This window comes from Athene cunicularia, assembly GCF_003259725.1.
Source record: "Athene cunicularia isolate RWA chromosome 4 unlocalized genomic scaffold, athCun1 chr4_part3, whole genome shotgun sequence".
NCBI lineage: Eukaryota > Metazoa > Chordata > Aves > Strigiformes > Strigidae > Athene > Athene cunicularia.
The window spans coordinates 8,061,560-8,076,434 of record NW_020799100.1 but is presented as its reverse complement, the minus strand read 5'-3'; positions in this window follow the sequence as shown (position 1 = coordinate 8,076,434).

Sequence of the window (14,875 nt, the reverse complement as noted above, 5' to 3'; positions counted from 1 at the left end):
CTTCTCTAAAGAAACACGAAGGGGTCCCAAATGGGCATGGGAAGTTCTCATTGGCTTTCCTGGGGAGCTGCTGCTATTTTCTAGTCATTTAGCTATGGCTGAGCACAAATTATCTGAACAATCTAGCACAATCTAAAGACCCATTTCAGTGATCGCCTGTGGCAGCTCCATAATACCTAGAAGGAGTCTGACTAATAGCTCACAGAGCATTGATCTTTTGCAAAAGACAGCAATTTTCAAGAAGATGCAAAAAAAGTTGCCACTCCTCACTGCATGGCCAGTACAGCACCTTCATGGTCCTGTGTCTTTACCACAATATCAGTGTGTCCTCTAATTGCCTCTCATTTATCAACACTGAAGTCCTTTCTCTGGCACTTCAGGCACCCTCAGCTAATATATATTTTCTCCCTGTTATGTTCACTTTTTGTCAATTAAGTCTCTGACAGATGACAGAACTACATTCCTGGAGGGTGAAATGCTAGTTTGACCAGAGAACAGAAGCCAATAACACAACTTCTGCACTAATATGTGAGATATTACCAATTATGGTGCAGGTATATCTCTTAGCAAATTATTACAACCATCAATCCTGTTTTACAGAGGATACTGAACACCAGTAGCATTTACTTTTGACTATTACCAGCCTGAGGCTCATTTCACACTGGCCAACCAGAAGCATATACCCTAACACTAATCTTCCAAGCCATCTAGGGTTATTTTCTTACAAAAGTAATAGATGGTACACATCAGCTGCTGGTTTTGCTTCTAGCTCATTGCTACTAGAGAGAATTGCTGCCTGTTCAAGTGTCATCTTAGGAAAAGAACTGAACACAGAAAGTAAAATCTGTTTTGGTCTGATGATGGCTAAGGTTAAGTTACAGGGGGATGATGAAGAACCTCTTGCCACTGGCCCTCGACTAAGAGAACAGCCCAGAGTGCAGCAACGGCAGCAGTCACTTTGCCATGGGTGGAGCAAAGACTCTTATCTCAAGATAAAATGGAACGGGCCAGTACCAGGAACTGTGTATTAGCAGACTTTGTGACTCAAATCTGTGTACACTGAAACATATTCAGAAATGTTCCCTTCCAAGCAACTCCCTTGTATTCACTCTATAAATAGAAGTGCCAGTCATTAAAAAAATGAAGCCCAGAGGCACACCCAGAGGAAGGCAGCATCGCCCAGCCAAGCACTGCCATGCACTGCCATCATATTTAGGGGTTGCTTCTGTCAGCCTGAAACCTAATTAAAAACTTTCCTGTAGAATTCCATGTTTAATCTGACAAAAGCTCAGCAGCACATCAACTACTTTGTCTTCCTGAAATATGCTAAATATGTGATTGTTCAAAGACACCAAAGCCAGCGTAGTGTGATTTATAAAGCTCTCTAGTTCAGTATCACATCTGATTGCTGGGGATGAAGAGTGTAATTAAAGATTCAAACAAGTGCAGTAAAGAAGCTGCTTTAAACCTCTGAATCCATCATTAGGTTGACTTTCAAATGCACTTTACCATTTGTTTGTTTATTGCACAGCCTCATTTGTTGTCTAAAAAATATTTATAAACTTTTGCTGGAGTGTTTGCTGCCTAAAAGTTAATTCATGAACTCACTGTTATTTTCAAGCTTACAGAGAGTGAAAGTCTGTAAAGGTAACCAATAATACAAACCCTTCTGAGAGAGCACCATGGCTTGTCACCTCGAAGTATCTTGGTCAGAATTATACCTAATCCTCTGTATCCAACTCCGAGAACAGGCACAGTTTATTATCAAAAAGCACAATACCATTTCCTTATAAATGTGCTGGACTGGTCTTTTTAGTATTGTCCCTTTTCTCCAGAAAGAAGTACTTTTTTCTTTTTAACCATTCAAAAAGCATGGTCCCCTGGAGCAAACTATTTATCCAAGAAGCTTTCCTCTTTCTGGCAGGGGGATGAAGGGAAAGCACTGAAATGAAATACACCAGATCAGTGATTGCCAGGAGACTAGAGGGCTGCATGGCCACGCACCAGCACTTTGGGCTGGGTTTGGTGGGCTCATACCTGGGCCTTCTGACTTCCTTCTCTGCTAGCCAGGGTCGCGAAGTGGGTTTCCTGGGCACAGCAGAGCAGCAGGGACTCACATGCCACATCTGGCTGTACTGCCTTCTCAGGTCTGCTCCTGAGGGTGGTGTAAAAGCTGTTGGGTTACTGTTGTGGGTATATCCTCAGTGGTTTTGGCAGCCCTAAGCATGCCTCCTTTCTATCCTGCTTACCAATTAGCAACTTCATCCACAGAGAGAAACTTCGCTTTATTTTAAGTAGTGTGTATCATATAATGCTAAATTCCAGCTAGATCTCCCATGCTCCATGTGGTTGGAATAGCTCCTGTTTTGACAAGTGATTTGTCAAGGCACATGTTAGCAATACAGTAGGTGAGCCTGTGCTGGTTGGTAGACCAGGGTGCAGCTAGGAGTGCTCATAAGGGCTTGAGGTTTTCAGTGTTTCTCTTAAACTTACTGAAATGCAGTGGAAAATACAGAGAAAACCATTCAAGCATCCAGCATCATCTTTATCAGCATAGATATGGATTGCAGTGTTCTGGCCCTGTCCCAGCTGAGCAGAGCTAGTCTGTCCTTGATGTGCCCCTGGCAGTTTCGGGTGGACGTGAGCACACAGGGACAGGTATGTTGCTGGGTGCAAACAGGCATCACCCCAAAGCTGGCTGTGCTCTGTGTCCTCACCAGCATGCTAAGGAGTAACAGCTGGGGAGCACTTCAACTATGTATGATTTTTTTATTTCAGTAAAAAATCAAAATTGTAAGCCTGGGCACGAGTAACCCCAGGTTTATCAGCACTGCTCTCCCAGCCAGTGTGTGTGACATGACTCTAGACTGTTCTGTAATTTGAAGGTACCCTGACTCCCTTCCCACAGCCTTCCCACCACAACCTTGTGCTTCCCATTTCCCTGTTGCCATACTACCCCCACTGGCATTTCCAGCACAACTCCATGATTTCTCTCCTGCTCCTCAGAGAAGCTGTGGGCTATGCAAGTTGGCTGGAGGCAGGATTTCATGGGAGAGGAAGGGGACTGAATTCCTTCCCCTTCACAATGTCCTGTGGGCCCATCCCACTCATGTAACCCGCCCCCCAACACCAAGGCTGCCCTCATCACTGTAATTGTTTTGCTGATACTGTTCACAATGGCTCATTTTTCTTATGGCAGGGGTTACTGTAAAACTACACACAACTCTCCAGAGAAGGCTGCCTTCACACCATCACTTGCTGGCCTCAGCTGTCAGTGGAGGAATACTTGTAAAGAGCCCTTTGTGAAGATACAGTCTGAAGGTTTTCAGGAAAAATCAGATGCAACGTACCCTTCATCTTTCTCCTCTTCCCAACCAAGGAAAGGCAGCAGGCTGCAAACTTTCAATGTGTTTTTGAATCCACTGTGAACAAGCAGATAGCCAAGCCAGACATAAACCCAAATCAAACATGTCTTCATCAAAGAAAAGTAGCAGACACAGAACTTTGCCTGTGCAGACGACTGTTCCTCTGCAAAAGGGAACGAAATAAAAGGAAACCAGTGTGGAGCTGTAACTGAAAAACAATCATAAGAAAAACTTGGAAATGGAAATAAACATGCTTCCAGTAGGCTGGGGCTTAATGATACAGAGAGAAAGGTTGGCTGAGGAAGGCTAAGGACATGTTCCCATCCTAAGTGATTAAGTGTGGAATCCAAGAGAATTGCGTGTTGCTATATAAACTGCAGAGGATAAATGCTACCCAGCCACAGAAGTGCAGTCCCCTGCCAGACACCCTAGCAGGCACCTAAATTATCTTTATCACCCACCCAAACATTGTTTCAAGTGGGTGACTCATTGTGCCAGTCTGCCCACACTTTCCACTGCTGTGAGGAAAATCACACCTGACACAAGCGGGATGTGGGAGAGCAAAGAACTTTTGCACCCACCTGCTGCTCCTGTCCTGCCCTGGAGGATGCTCCTGGGGTGCCTTGGGCATGGCACTCATGCACCAACCCTGTCTGGGGCTCTGCAGGGAACAGCCTGGCTGTGCCAGGGATGCTGCTCACAGGAGAGGGATGGTGCAGAGGGTGGCTTTGGGTCAGTTGTTAATGCACATTTTAAATATACCCCCTGTGGGGCTGGTGATGGGCTGGGCTGTTATTCTAACATTTTCCACATTTCTGGACAATTGCAGTTGGGGTAGCTTGGACATTTTAGATTGCTCAAACAAGTAGCAGGCAGTTAATTCAGTGGGTCTTTTTTAAGAGCATGCAAAATGCTAGACCTCTGCCATCTCATCTGGCCTGTTTGACAGACACAGAAGATGTAGGAAGTTCTCTTATCCTGTACTGCAGTAGGAAGCTGATGCCTGCTGCAGTTGAAGGGATTTGTTTCTGTGCCACACATTGCAATAGAACTTTAACAGCTGTACCCGTAGTGATGTTTATTTAGTCATCCAAGTCCCATCTGAAATCCGTGTGAATGTAAGCACCTGGATAAATTTGTGGATCTGGCTCAGGGCTTTGGGTTGATGGTAGCACTCCCCCTGTCCTCCCTGCCTTCTGTCTTGAGAAGGGCATAAAAAAGCAGAGAAGCAGCTGCTGATGCTGCCCCAGACCTCCTGGGGATGCTGGAGTAGCACCCACACAACCCAGGCCCAGGCTGCCTTGGATTGTGCTGGACTAGGATGATGGGATTGCAGGGGCAGAGTGATGGTTTTGCAGCAGTTGTGATGTCAGTACAAATGGTAAATTTTACCCCTGCATGTGGCAGATGAGCTGTGCACCATGAGTGCTCTGGCTGATGCAGGCTAAAGAATGACTTTCTAACAAAAAGTGTCACTGTCAAAGAATCCATTTATGCACTGTGGCTCAGGTGTCAAAACCAAAGCAAGCTCCGCGCTGCATGATAAATCACAGTAAAATGGTTCTGTCTTTGTGCAATTACTGTTCCCTTGAATTTGCATTAGCTGCATAACCTTTTCACTGCATATGATTAACTCTTGTTGTTATGTCTTTTTTTCCTTGTTCTTCTTCATGTAGTTTCAGAATTGAAGCTATCAAAGAAAAAAAAAAAAAAAAGGAAAATTCACAGTGGGGATCTGGGTATTAAACTGTCTATCAACCTTATTAGAGGAAAAAGTTGTTTTTCTCATCATCATTTGCATTTTCATAGGTGAGCTGGTTTTGGCTGTGGTTGAGTTAATTTTCTTCATAGTAGCTGGCATGGGGCTGTAGTTTGGATTGGTGCTGAACAGTGCTGATAGCACAGGGATGTTGCAGGTACTGCTGGGCAGTGCTTACACAGAGCCAGGGCCTTTTCTGCTCCTCGCCCCACCAGCGAGGAGGCTGGGGGGGCACAAGGAGCTGGGAGGGGGCACAGCTGGGACAGCTGAGCCCAACTGACCCCAGGGACATCCCAGGCCATACGGTGTCATGCTCAGCACAGAAAGCTGGGGGAAGAAGGGGGAAGGGGGGCATGTTCAGAGTGATGGCGTTTGTCTCCCCAGTCACTGTTGGGCGTACCAGAGCCCTGCTCTCCTGGGGGTGGCTGAGCACCTGCCTGCCCATGGGAAGCAGTGAATGAATTCCTTGCTTCGCTCTGCTTGTGTGCGTGGCTTTTGCTTTACCTATTAAACTGTCTTTATCTCAGCCCACGAGTTTTCTCACTTTTACCCTTTCAATTCTCTCCCACACCCCACCAGGGGGGAGTGAGAGAGCAACTCTGTGGAGCTTAGTTGCCATCTGGGGTTAAACCACAACAATGGGTTAACAATTTCTGAAACTGTTAAGTGATATTGTTCCTTGAGTTTGGCAGCATTTGTTGTACTTGTCTAAAATGAAAAATGCTTTCAGCTTAAGAGTGCATATAACTGTATAATTTATATGGTGCCTGCTTGTCTTAACAGGTATGTTGATGTAATTTTAGGATCACTGTGCCAAATTAAAAACTGGCATAAGAATCATGCAATCACGCTGAACTCTGTGCTTTCCACCTGGTTCTGCCATCTCCGAAATGGAGGGTTTAGGTGGAAGGGTGTTAAAACAATGTTTGTGTTTAGTGCTTTTCAAACACACGGTCAAATGAATATAAGGCAATCTCATTCTTTATTTTAAAAAATAGCTAGTTTTTAATTCTCACTGTACTAAGTAAGGGCTTGGACACAGAGGCCTCAGCACTGAATTTAGCTGCTCCGTACTCTGAGTATGGAGGAATTGCTAAAATCTCTTTGCTTTTGGTGTGCTCCAGTTTAGGGAAAAAAGCAGCTTCTGTTGTCTGAGCATTGTTTTTCCTGGCCAACTTTCACCTGGTCACTAGTCCTTTTCATTTTACTTCACATAACTGTCCCTCAGAGGGAACTGAAGTTTCTGGGAGAAGCTGTTGCCATGTCCAGGCTCTGCAACATAGCTGCCCTCTGAAGGAGCCTAAGATTCACCGAGACTGCGTGGCCTTTTTCTTGGAGAGGCAAAATAGTAATTGCATATGCCATTAATTACTAGTTAATGGCTGTATAGCTCATTTTCCCTCAGCTGCCCTTCTCCTGACATGCATGCCGTGGGGTCCCTGTGGCAGCTGGAGCCTGGTCTGCCTGCTGGCTCCTCCAGGTGGGATGTGATGGGGTGTTTTCCTTGGGAGACTCCATTCCCCAAAGCTGGGCAGTGCTTTGGAAATGCTGTGGTACGTTGAGATGAAGTGAACTAAGAACGACTGCTTGCTTAGTACCTTGTTTTGATGAGACTTTTCCTTTTGATTCCCAGGAGGCTCGTACAGGGAGAAGGTTACTTGTTTAGTTGGTTTTAATTCTCAGGAAGAATGACACAATGCTTCCTATCCTGCTTTGTTAATAATCTCATTAGAGTTGTCTTAATTATTTTAATTACACTGAGTATGAAAGGTGCGATGTGATGAAATTGTTGAGCAGAGGATCAGCTATCCTGAATAAAAAACAGTGCAGGAGACCAGCAGAGATAAACCTAAGCACTTTTTTTGGTCATGTCTTTGATTTGCTTGTGGCAGACAACCAAAGTTATTCATCAACTGATTGGGACTCAGATCCTGTAGCCCAGTGGCTTTGTTAGACACCACATATTAGCAGCTGGAATTCTTTGGAAACACTTGTTATCCTTCAGTGATCAAGTAGGCAGTGGGTTTGCAAACTGGAGGGAAGTAATGGAAAATGAAACTGTCAGCAGCCTGTACATGACAGGAGCAGCTGAGAAAGCAATCACTCATTACTTCATCTGAAAAACACATGAATCTTAATAGTGAGTAGGGTGTAACCTCTGAAGAACAACGGTCTAATCCAGTTGTACACAGCAATTTGATTCAAATGAGCTCATAAAAGCAGTGGGGCAGCCTGGCCTGGCAGAGTTACACCCCTGTCACGCCTTCCCTTGTGGCAGCAGGGTTTTGCAGCTGTACAAACACGTCCCATTGGTGGAGAAGCCACAGATCCGTGGCTGGTAGCTGTGACACGCTGTACACCAGCCCTTGCCCCACAGTCCGGCTCCCTCGGGCAAGGAGCACGTTTGGTTTGTGCTGCCTACAGCCGGGCTGCGGCCTGCGCAGCTGCTCCACATGGCCACGGCCTCGCTCCACATGGCCGCGGCCTCGCTCCACATGGCCACCGCCTCTCTCCACATGGCCGCAGCCTCGCTCCACATGGCCAGAGCCTCGCTCCACATGGACACTGCCTCGCTCCACATGGCCATGGCCTCGCTCCACATGGCCAGAGCCTCTCTCCACATGGCCGCGGCCTCGCTCCCCCATCGCGGCTGGCGGCCCCGGGCCACCCCACGAGGCCCCATGCCCACGGGCACCCAGGTGCCACACACCAGCCCCTCCCCAACACCCGCCTCTGCTCACCCGGGCAGGCTCCTCCTCGCCTGCGCAGCTTCAGAGCACTCGGCCAGCTGCCACAGTCTTGGCTTATAAACTACCCTGTGATTCCCAGGCTGCACAAGGAAAAAGTAAAAAGCTGCAGGACTGTACGAGTGTCCCCAGAGAATCGAATTGCTTTGTAAAATTATCAGAAGTGCAGTGGGGCTCTGTTTGCTCCTTTCTTCCCCAAACACTGAGTATTGCTTCTATGGCAGAGATGATGTAAAACTCCTACTGCATGGCCTCTTCTATAATGTTCAGTAACTAAAGTGATATGTTCTTGGAGCCTGTATGACATGCTGAAAAGCTTCCAATTCTATAAGCAGGCAGTCCCCAGAAGGAAATAATGGCTTAAAATGCATTTCAGGGACTTATCTATTGGTACCACTGATGTAAGTGGTGTTGCATTAGTGTTAGCTTCTCATTCTGCCCCTTTTCATTCTGCAGGTTAATGGCATGTATCCAGCCAGGACTGTTCCATTCGGCATCTGTCACAGTCACTGTCTTTGCTTCTATCTCTAGAAAAAACTGTTTTCAGTTTATTGTGGTTTTGGGAGTTAAGTCACACCACAGTTGACAACTGACCTGTAGCAGATGGATTAGAGTGGTTGCACCATTGCTAACGGTAATTACATGTAATTAAAGTGCCTTTCTGGGACAGCAAGACCCTGACCTTGCAAATGATCATTTGCAGCCTTGATCTGAGGTGGCGTCAGTGAGACTGCTGCGGCGCTGAAGTCAGCCACTGCGTGTGGCTGCGGAAGCAGGGGTGAGGTCTGGGGGAGAGGAGGACACCACGAGCACACGTGCTGTAGGAAGCTTCTACTTAGCCTCTGTGTTTCATCATGATAATATGTAGCACAGGGGAGACACTGACCTAAGATGCACGAGCATTGTAAAATTTGTCATGAACCGTGTAATAATTAATGGTTTCCCCTAAATCCCTACCTCTGGGCGTGGTGGTGGTGGTGAATAATGACATGAAAGGTCAGTTTATACTTGCTCTTTCTTTAAGGAAAAGCTGTTTCTATCCTTTTGGCTGTGTGGAAAAATCTTAAAATAGTTCCAAATATACCCTAAAAGAGCAAAAACCAGAAAGCAAATTAATTACATGCATTTTATTTTTTAAAAAGTATGGCCCTACTTGAAGCAGAGAGCTATCATGAATATGTCATCATATGGCTTTAGAAAGGATTAAAACTATTAGGTGCTTCTTGCAGTTTGGACTTTAAAGCCAACAAGGAAAATGCCTCTTCCCAATTTGGTACTTCAATATTGTATTAGCAATAAGAATAGTAATATAGTTGGCAATTAATTGATAAAGTCTAGAAAGAAATTTATTTGAACAATACAAGGTCTCTTGCAGTTCAAATGCCGTTCATAGGCTACTTGCATTTTTGCAAATGTTTCCTTTTTTAGAACACGAATTGAACAAAGGGATAAACACAAATGGTGTGGGAGTTCATCACAAGGTCTGGCTCTTGATGATTAAAAAGGATTTGTTTAATTGTGATTGAGCACAATTGCACACAACATTTTTTATATGCCTTAAACGTGTTATCCCTCATTGTAGCAGCTTAATTTGCACTTCCAAAGAATATGCAGCAAATCTTTCCTGTTTCCTTACAAAATATTTTTGTGATCTCATTACTGTAAGCAAACTCATTTTGTGCAGTAGTCCCTCAAGGCAAATACAGCAAAAGCAATATTTCTTCTTATCAAATATCAGCATAATGCATTTAGCCCTTTTTTTATATATTTTAAGAATATAGAAGTCTGACAGAGTACTGTTTTATTCCATGCATATTAAGTAAATAGCCTATTTTGATACCTTTCTTTTCGATACTAAAACTTTGTGTACATTTGTGTCTTAAAACCTCATCACACCCTTTTGAGATGGGAATACACACAGGTGAGTGTTTCAGTTCTGCTTGGTTTGGTGGAGGAAGCCAGGGAGGAAAGGCAGGGATACCTGTTCTGTTCTAAGGGAACAGGAAAAAAAAGTTCTAATTTTTCGTAATGAGAAATCGTCTTCAAACTAATGTTCCATTATCCTTTTAAAATAATTATTCTTAAAAATTCTCGCTTCTGCTCTGCTTATCAAGGCACTAAATAACAAGTGCGTTTTGTCCTTTAAAATTCTAGTCATAAGCAGTTTTGAAACCCATTTGTTTTGAGTAGGAGTTCTTGCACTGATGTCTGGCAGTTCAGTGGGACCTCTCAAGACAGACATCTACTTGTAGTACTTAAAATCTACTGCAAATATGCAGACTTTTAGTTCAAAATGAGTATGGCATTAATGGTCTGGTGCAAAGCCTGGTACAATCCATAAAATAGCCTAAGTGAGGGACTAGATGAAAGCTTGTATACTGGTAAAGAACCTATTTTGAAAGTATCAGCTTTCACAGCATACAAATTCTGTGTCCATTTCTGGGAAAGTTAGTCCTTGGGATGTTTTGTGAGTTCAAGCTGGGGATGATGCGCAGACATAGCTGAAATTTTGAACTTTGCCTGCAGTATATTTATTCTGAAATATGTTATGCTACATACGCATAGGGGGCAAAAAAGGAAATCCCAGAGCTGACTACGTGCAGTGCTGATTGCAACGAGCGGAGTTTTGTGGACCTGAAATGTTCGTGTGCCAAGTCTTGTGCTGGAGCAGAGCACAGTTTCATATTGCTAAGCAGCACTTCTATTTAGTTTTCCTATTTCATATGACAGATCCATGAATAAACCCAGCCTCTGCTTATCTCATGGCTATGAGAGTGGGTCAGAAAAGCCTGGCTGTCTGGGATGCTGGTACCCTGGCTGAGCTTCCTGCAGAGAAATGCAACAGGCTGTACACTGCTGGTGGTAAAACAGCATCTGTGGGGAAGGTTGTGCCACTGTAGGTAATTCTGGCCTTCACTTTTATTCACCAGAGTTTGTTTGCTTGCTGGCTAATGTAACTGCAGATGTTCTCATTAAGCAGAACAATATCTAATCCTTTTATGTATCTTGCAAACAACTTTGCCTCTGTGCTCTTTCTTTGTGTGGTACCACACTGCAGTGTAGCCTTTACTTAGGACACCCTGTGAGAACCAAAGAGAAATCCAGTTTTAAAATGTGATTTGGACTGCAAGAAGGCAGCAAACTCACTAATATTTCAAATAAACATCTGTATGGAAGATTTATTGTTTGCTTCTTTTTAAAGGCATGCCAGGATGTGTTCCCAGCTGGAGAGACTGTATGATTTCCTCTTACAACATAGTGCATTTTTAAAGCCAGTTAGCAGCAAACATGTATTTCTGAAGGCTTCCTGCTGATGTGAAGGGAGCAGGCAGAGTATCCAGAGGACAGGGATGGGACAGTATGCAGAAGGGATACCAGGCAATGTCACTTAGCCATCAATGGCACATTTCTGTTTGAAAAAGGTAAACCTTTGCTAATCGCCTCTCTTTGAGAAGTCACCTTCTGCTCGATGTTGTCTTCTGCTGTAAGCTGGGTTACTGCATGTTTTGGAAGTCAGAGAACAGATTTCTCAGGATGTTTTTTGCCATAAGCACCATATGTCTAGCCTAAATCCTCAGTTCAGCACAGCAAACCTGGAGCGACAGTGGTGGTATGAGCAGCTGCATAGTGTTTCCTTTTCTGTGATGGTTTCACTCTGTTGTAGCACTGCCCTCAACCTAAACACATATGGCCACGTATATATATATGTATTGCAGTAAGAGCAGCATGTATCAGTATATAATCAATGCTGGTTTATCTCATGCACATGTAAACTCTAGCCCATTTCCTCTACTAATATTGATCAATACCATTCTTGACATATGGTTGGAGGTCTCAGGCTTGTAGGTCTGTTTTCCAGAAGGATTTTCTTGTGCCCACCAGGTTTAACCCCCCCATCGTTACTTGGCTTTCTGGCTACATGACTTAAATAAGCCTTAAAACACACTGTTGGTCTCAGAAGAGTCTGGCATGGGATCAGACTCCACTTACCTCATTTCAGAGTGGGACTCCCTGGCCATGCTGTCGGTGAAAGAAGATGAGGCACCTCAGGAAGGAGGTCCACACTTTTCCTCACCTATTGTAGAATGGAGTGATTCATCTCTATAGGTACCTGTGTTCTTCCACTTCCAGTGGAAACCTCACCTCTAGTAGCCAGATCTTCTCACTACAGATATGAGTCTGGACCTTGCCCCAGTAACTGGGTACAGACTCCAGCCCTTCCTGTAGCTCGAGCGTGGCTGCATGCACTTTGACATCCCACTCTGTCGCTGGTAGCCGGGATGAATGTGGCCCTATGAAAATTGTTGGCTTTGCTGCAAGCAGTTAGTAACATCTTTCTCATGACTTGAGCCACATGATTTGTAAGCCTCTCAGAAAGTTCTCCAAAACATGAGCCAATTTTCTCTTTTAAAACTGTTATTAAACAATAATAATAATAATAAAAAAATCTTACAAAACTAGCAGTGCTGAGCAAGACAGTATTAAAAATCTTTTTTAGTTCTCACTGCCAACCAATACAGATTTATACCTTACAGTGGAAAGGACACAGAGCCTCAGTTTTCAGTTAAAACAGTTCAGCTTTTCATCAGTAAAAACTGAGGTCCATACTGCCAAATAAAATAAGGCCAGGTTCTTAGCTGGTTTAAACTGGATGAGCTCCACTTAGCTTCAGCTGACCTGCACTGAGTTTTACTTGCTGGATTTTGGCTGTTACATGTCTTTCCTTCTCTAAGACAGACATACAAGCAGACTTGCAAGGGATGTGTCTGAGAAACACATTGCTATTCTGTACCTGTTCAGTCCTAGATCCACAGTTCCTGCAGGTGCAAGTAGGATCCTGCTCATACACAGATTTATCGGGGTTTTTTTTCTCCTTTGGAGTCTGCATTTATGTTTATGCCTTGCTGATGGAGCATTTGCACTAACGGACAGGGGATTTTTATCTGTTTCCTTAATCTAGCATGCTGTAAAATAAAATTTTAACACCCAGTAAACAAAACTGAGAGGTAGTTTGTTCTCAGTATAATGTTTTTTGTGACAAGACAGTGTGAAGTAAATGGTATCTACAAGCACCATGTTCTTCCCTTGGTGTTCCTGGTAATTTTAGTACTGCAGTTATGTAGCTGAGGAGGAAAGTTACAGAGACCCACTGGGGTAGCAAAAATTTGAATGAAAACCCCCAGCGAAATAGTTGCTGGTGATTTTATCATGTTTCCACATTTAGGTTCCTCTAACACTGAACCGAATCATGAAGAAACACCGAGAGCATTAATCACACTGCTATATACTTTTCAGCTATGTTTTGGCAGCCTTTTAAAAGTCAAAGCTAAAAATACTGAAAACACCCTAGGCTTAATGGGATTTGAGTTAAGAAAAAGGATAGCACAGAAAGAAAAAGACTGAGAACAAGTTGTGTTATGGCTGAACTTACTGAGATCCCAATGTAGGTGAGATAACAAAAGGACTGTTCATCTGAGTTAAAGGTGCACCTGATCTGAAGAGGAGTCATCTCTTGTCCTCTGAAAAGTTGGGCAGGTTTTGAGGGACTTTCCCCCACCGTACTGGAATACAAATGAACAAACCTGTGAGTGGTAGGTTGACCTTGGCTGGATGCCAGGTGCCCACCAAGCTGCTCTATTACTCCCCTCCTCAACAGGACATGGGGGAGAGAAAATAAGATGGAAAAAGAACTCATGGGTTAAGATAAAGGCAGTTTAATAAAGCAAAAGCAAAGTCTGTGCATGGAAGCAAAGGAAAACAAGATTTTATTTTCTACTTCCCATGAGCAGGCAATGTCCAGCGACTTCCCAGGAAGTAGGGCTTCAGTATGTGCAGTGTTTTCTCTGGAAGACAAACGTCATAACAACAAATGCCGCCCCCTCCCCTCCTCTTTTCTCTTAGATTTTATTGCCGAGCATATGTCATATGCTATGGAATCTCCATTTGGTCAGTTGAGGTCAACTGTCCTGGCTCTGTCTCCTCCCAATATCTTCCCAACCCCCAGCCCACCGGTGAGGGGGGATGTTGGACAGACAGCCTTGATGTTGTGGAGCAGCAGCAGCAGCCAAAACACAGGTGGTTATCAACACTTTTCCAGCTACCAGTACACAGCACAGCTCTATGAGGGCTGCTGTGGGGAAAATTAACTCCATCCCAGCCAGACCTGATACACTTTGTCACTTCAACCACGGCACAATGGGAGGAAGTGCTCCCAGAGACAGATAGATCCTTGGCAGAGCAGAAGCACCTAAGGGTTATTGCAGAACTACTTTTGTCTTGGGGCAAGCCCAAGTTTGTTTTAAAACATACTGAGGGCTTAAACAGCCCCAATTTCCCTCTTCTCCCTGCTTTCCTGTCTGGACTGGATGCTCCAGGGCAGTGGAGAATCCTCGACCAGACCCACAGAGTCAGAGACACTGGTCCAGCTTAAGGATGTCCAGTCTCCTTTCCCAGTCATGGAGGTTTGTGTGCTTGGCCAATATCATCCTTTATAGAAATCATCAGGGCTGCACATGGGCCAAAAGCAAAGTGTCAGCTGATCGCAAGAGACTCTCAGTGACTTGTAAGGGCAGGCAGCAATCATCATCTCCCAGACTCAGAACACCTCCCAGTATTTTCAGCTTAATAGCCCAAACCTTAGACTTGAATCAGCAGTTCATTTTAGGATACAGACCACAAAAGCTTAAATAGAGATCAGCAAGTAAATCAGACTTTTTCCCCACCTCTGCCTACTATTTTAGTGTTTTACGTGGCTTCTGCCAGTTGTTCTCATGAAGATATTAAAAGACTGAAAGTTGAGAAAAGCATAGGAGTAGCTGGCTGCAGTAATAAAATACATTTCTTCACTGATTTTACAGGCTGTTGTAAAGTTGTCCCCATGTGACTGTATTTACTCTCTTCCAAGTCACATTTTTTTCTATAACTAAAGAGGACTGTCGAAAAATAAAACCTTTTCTAAGCTGTTGTTCCTTTTTCCACTTAATGCAGAAGCACTGATTATCCAG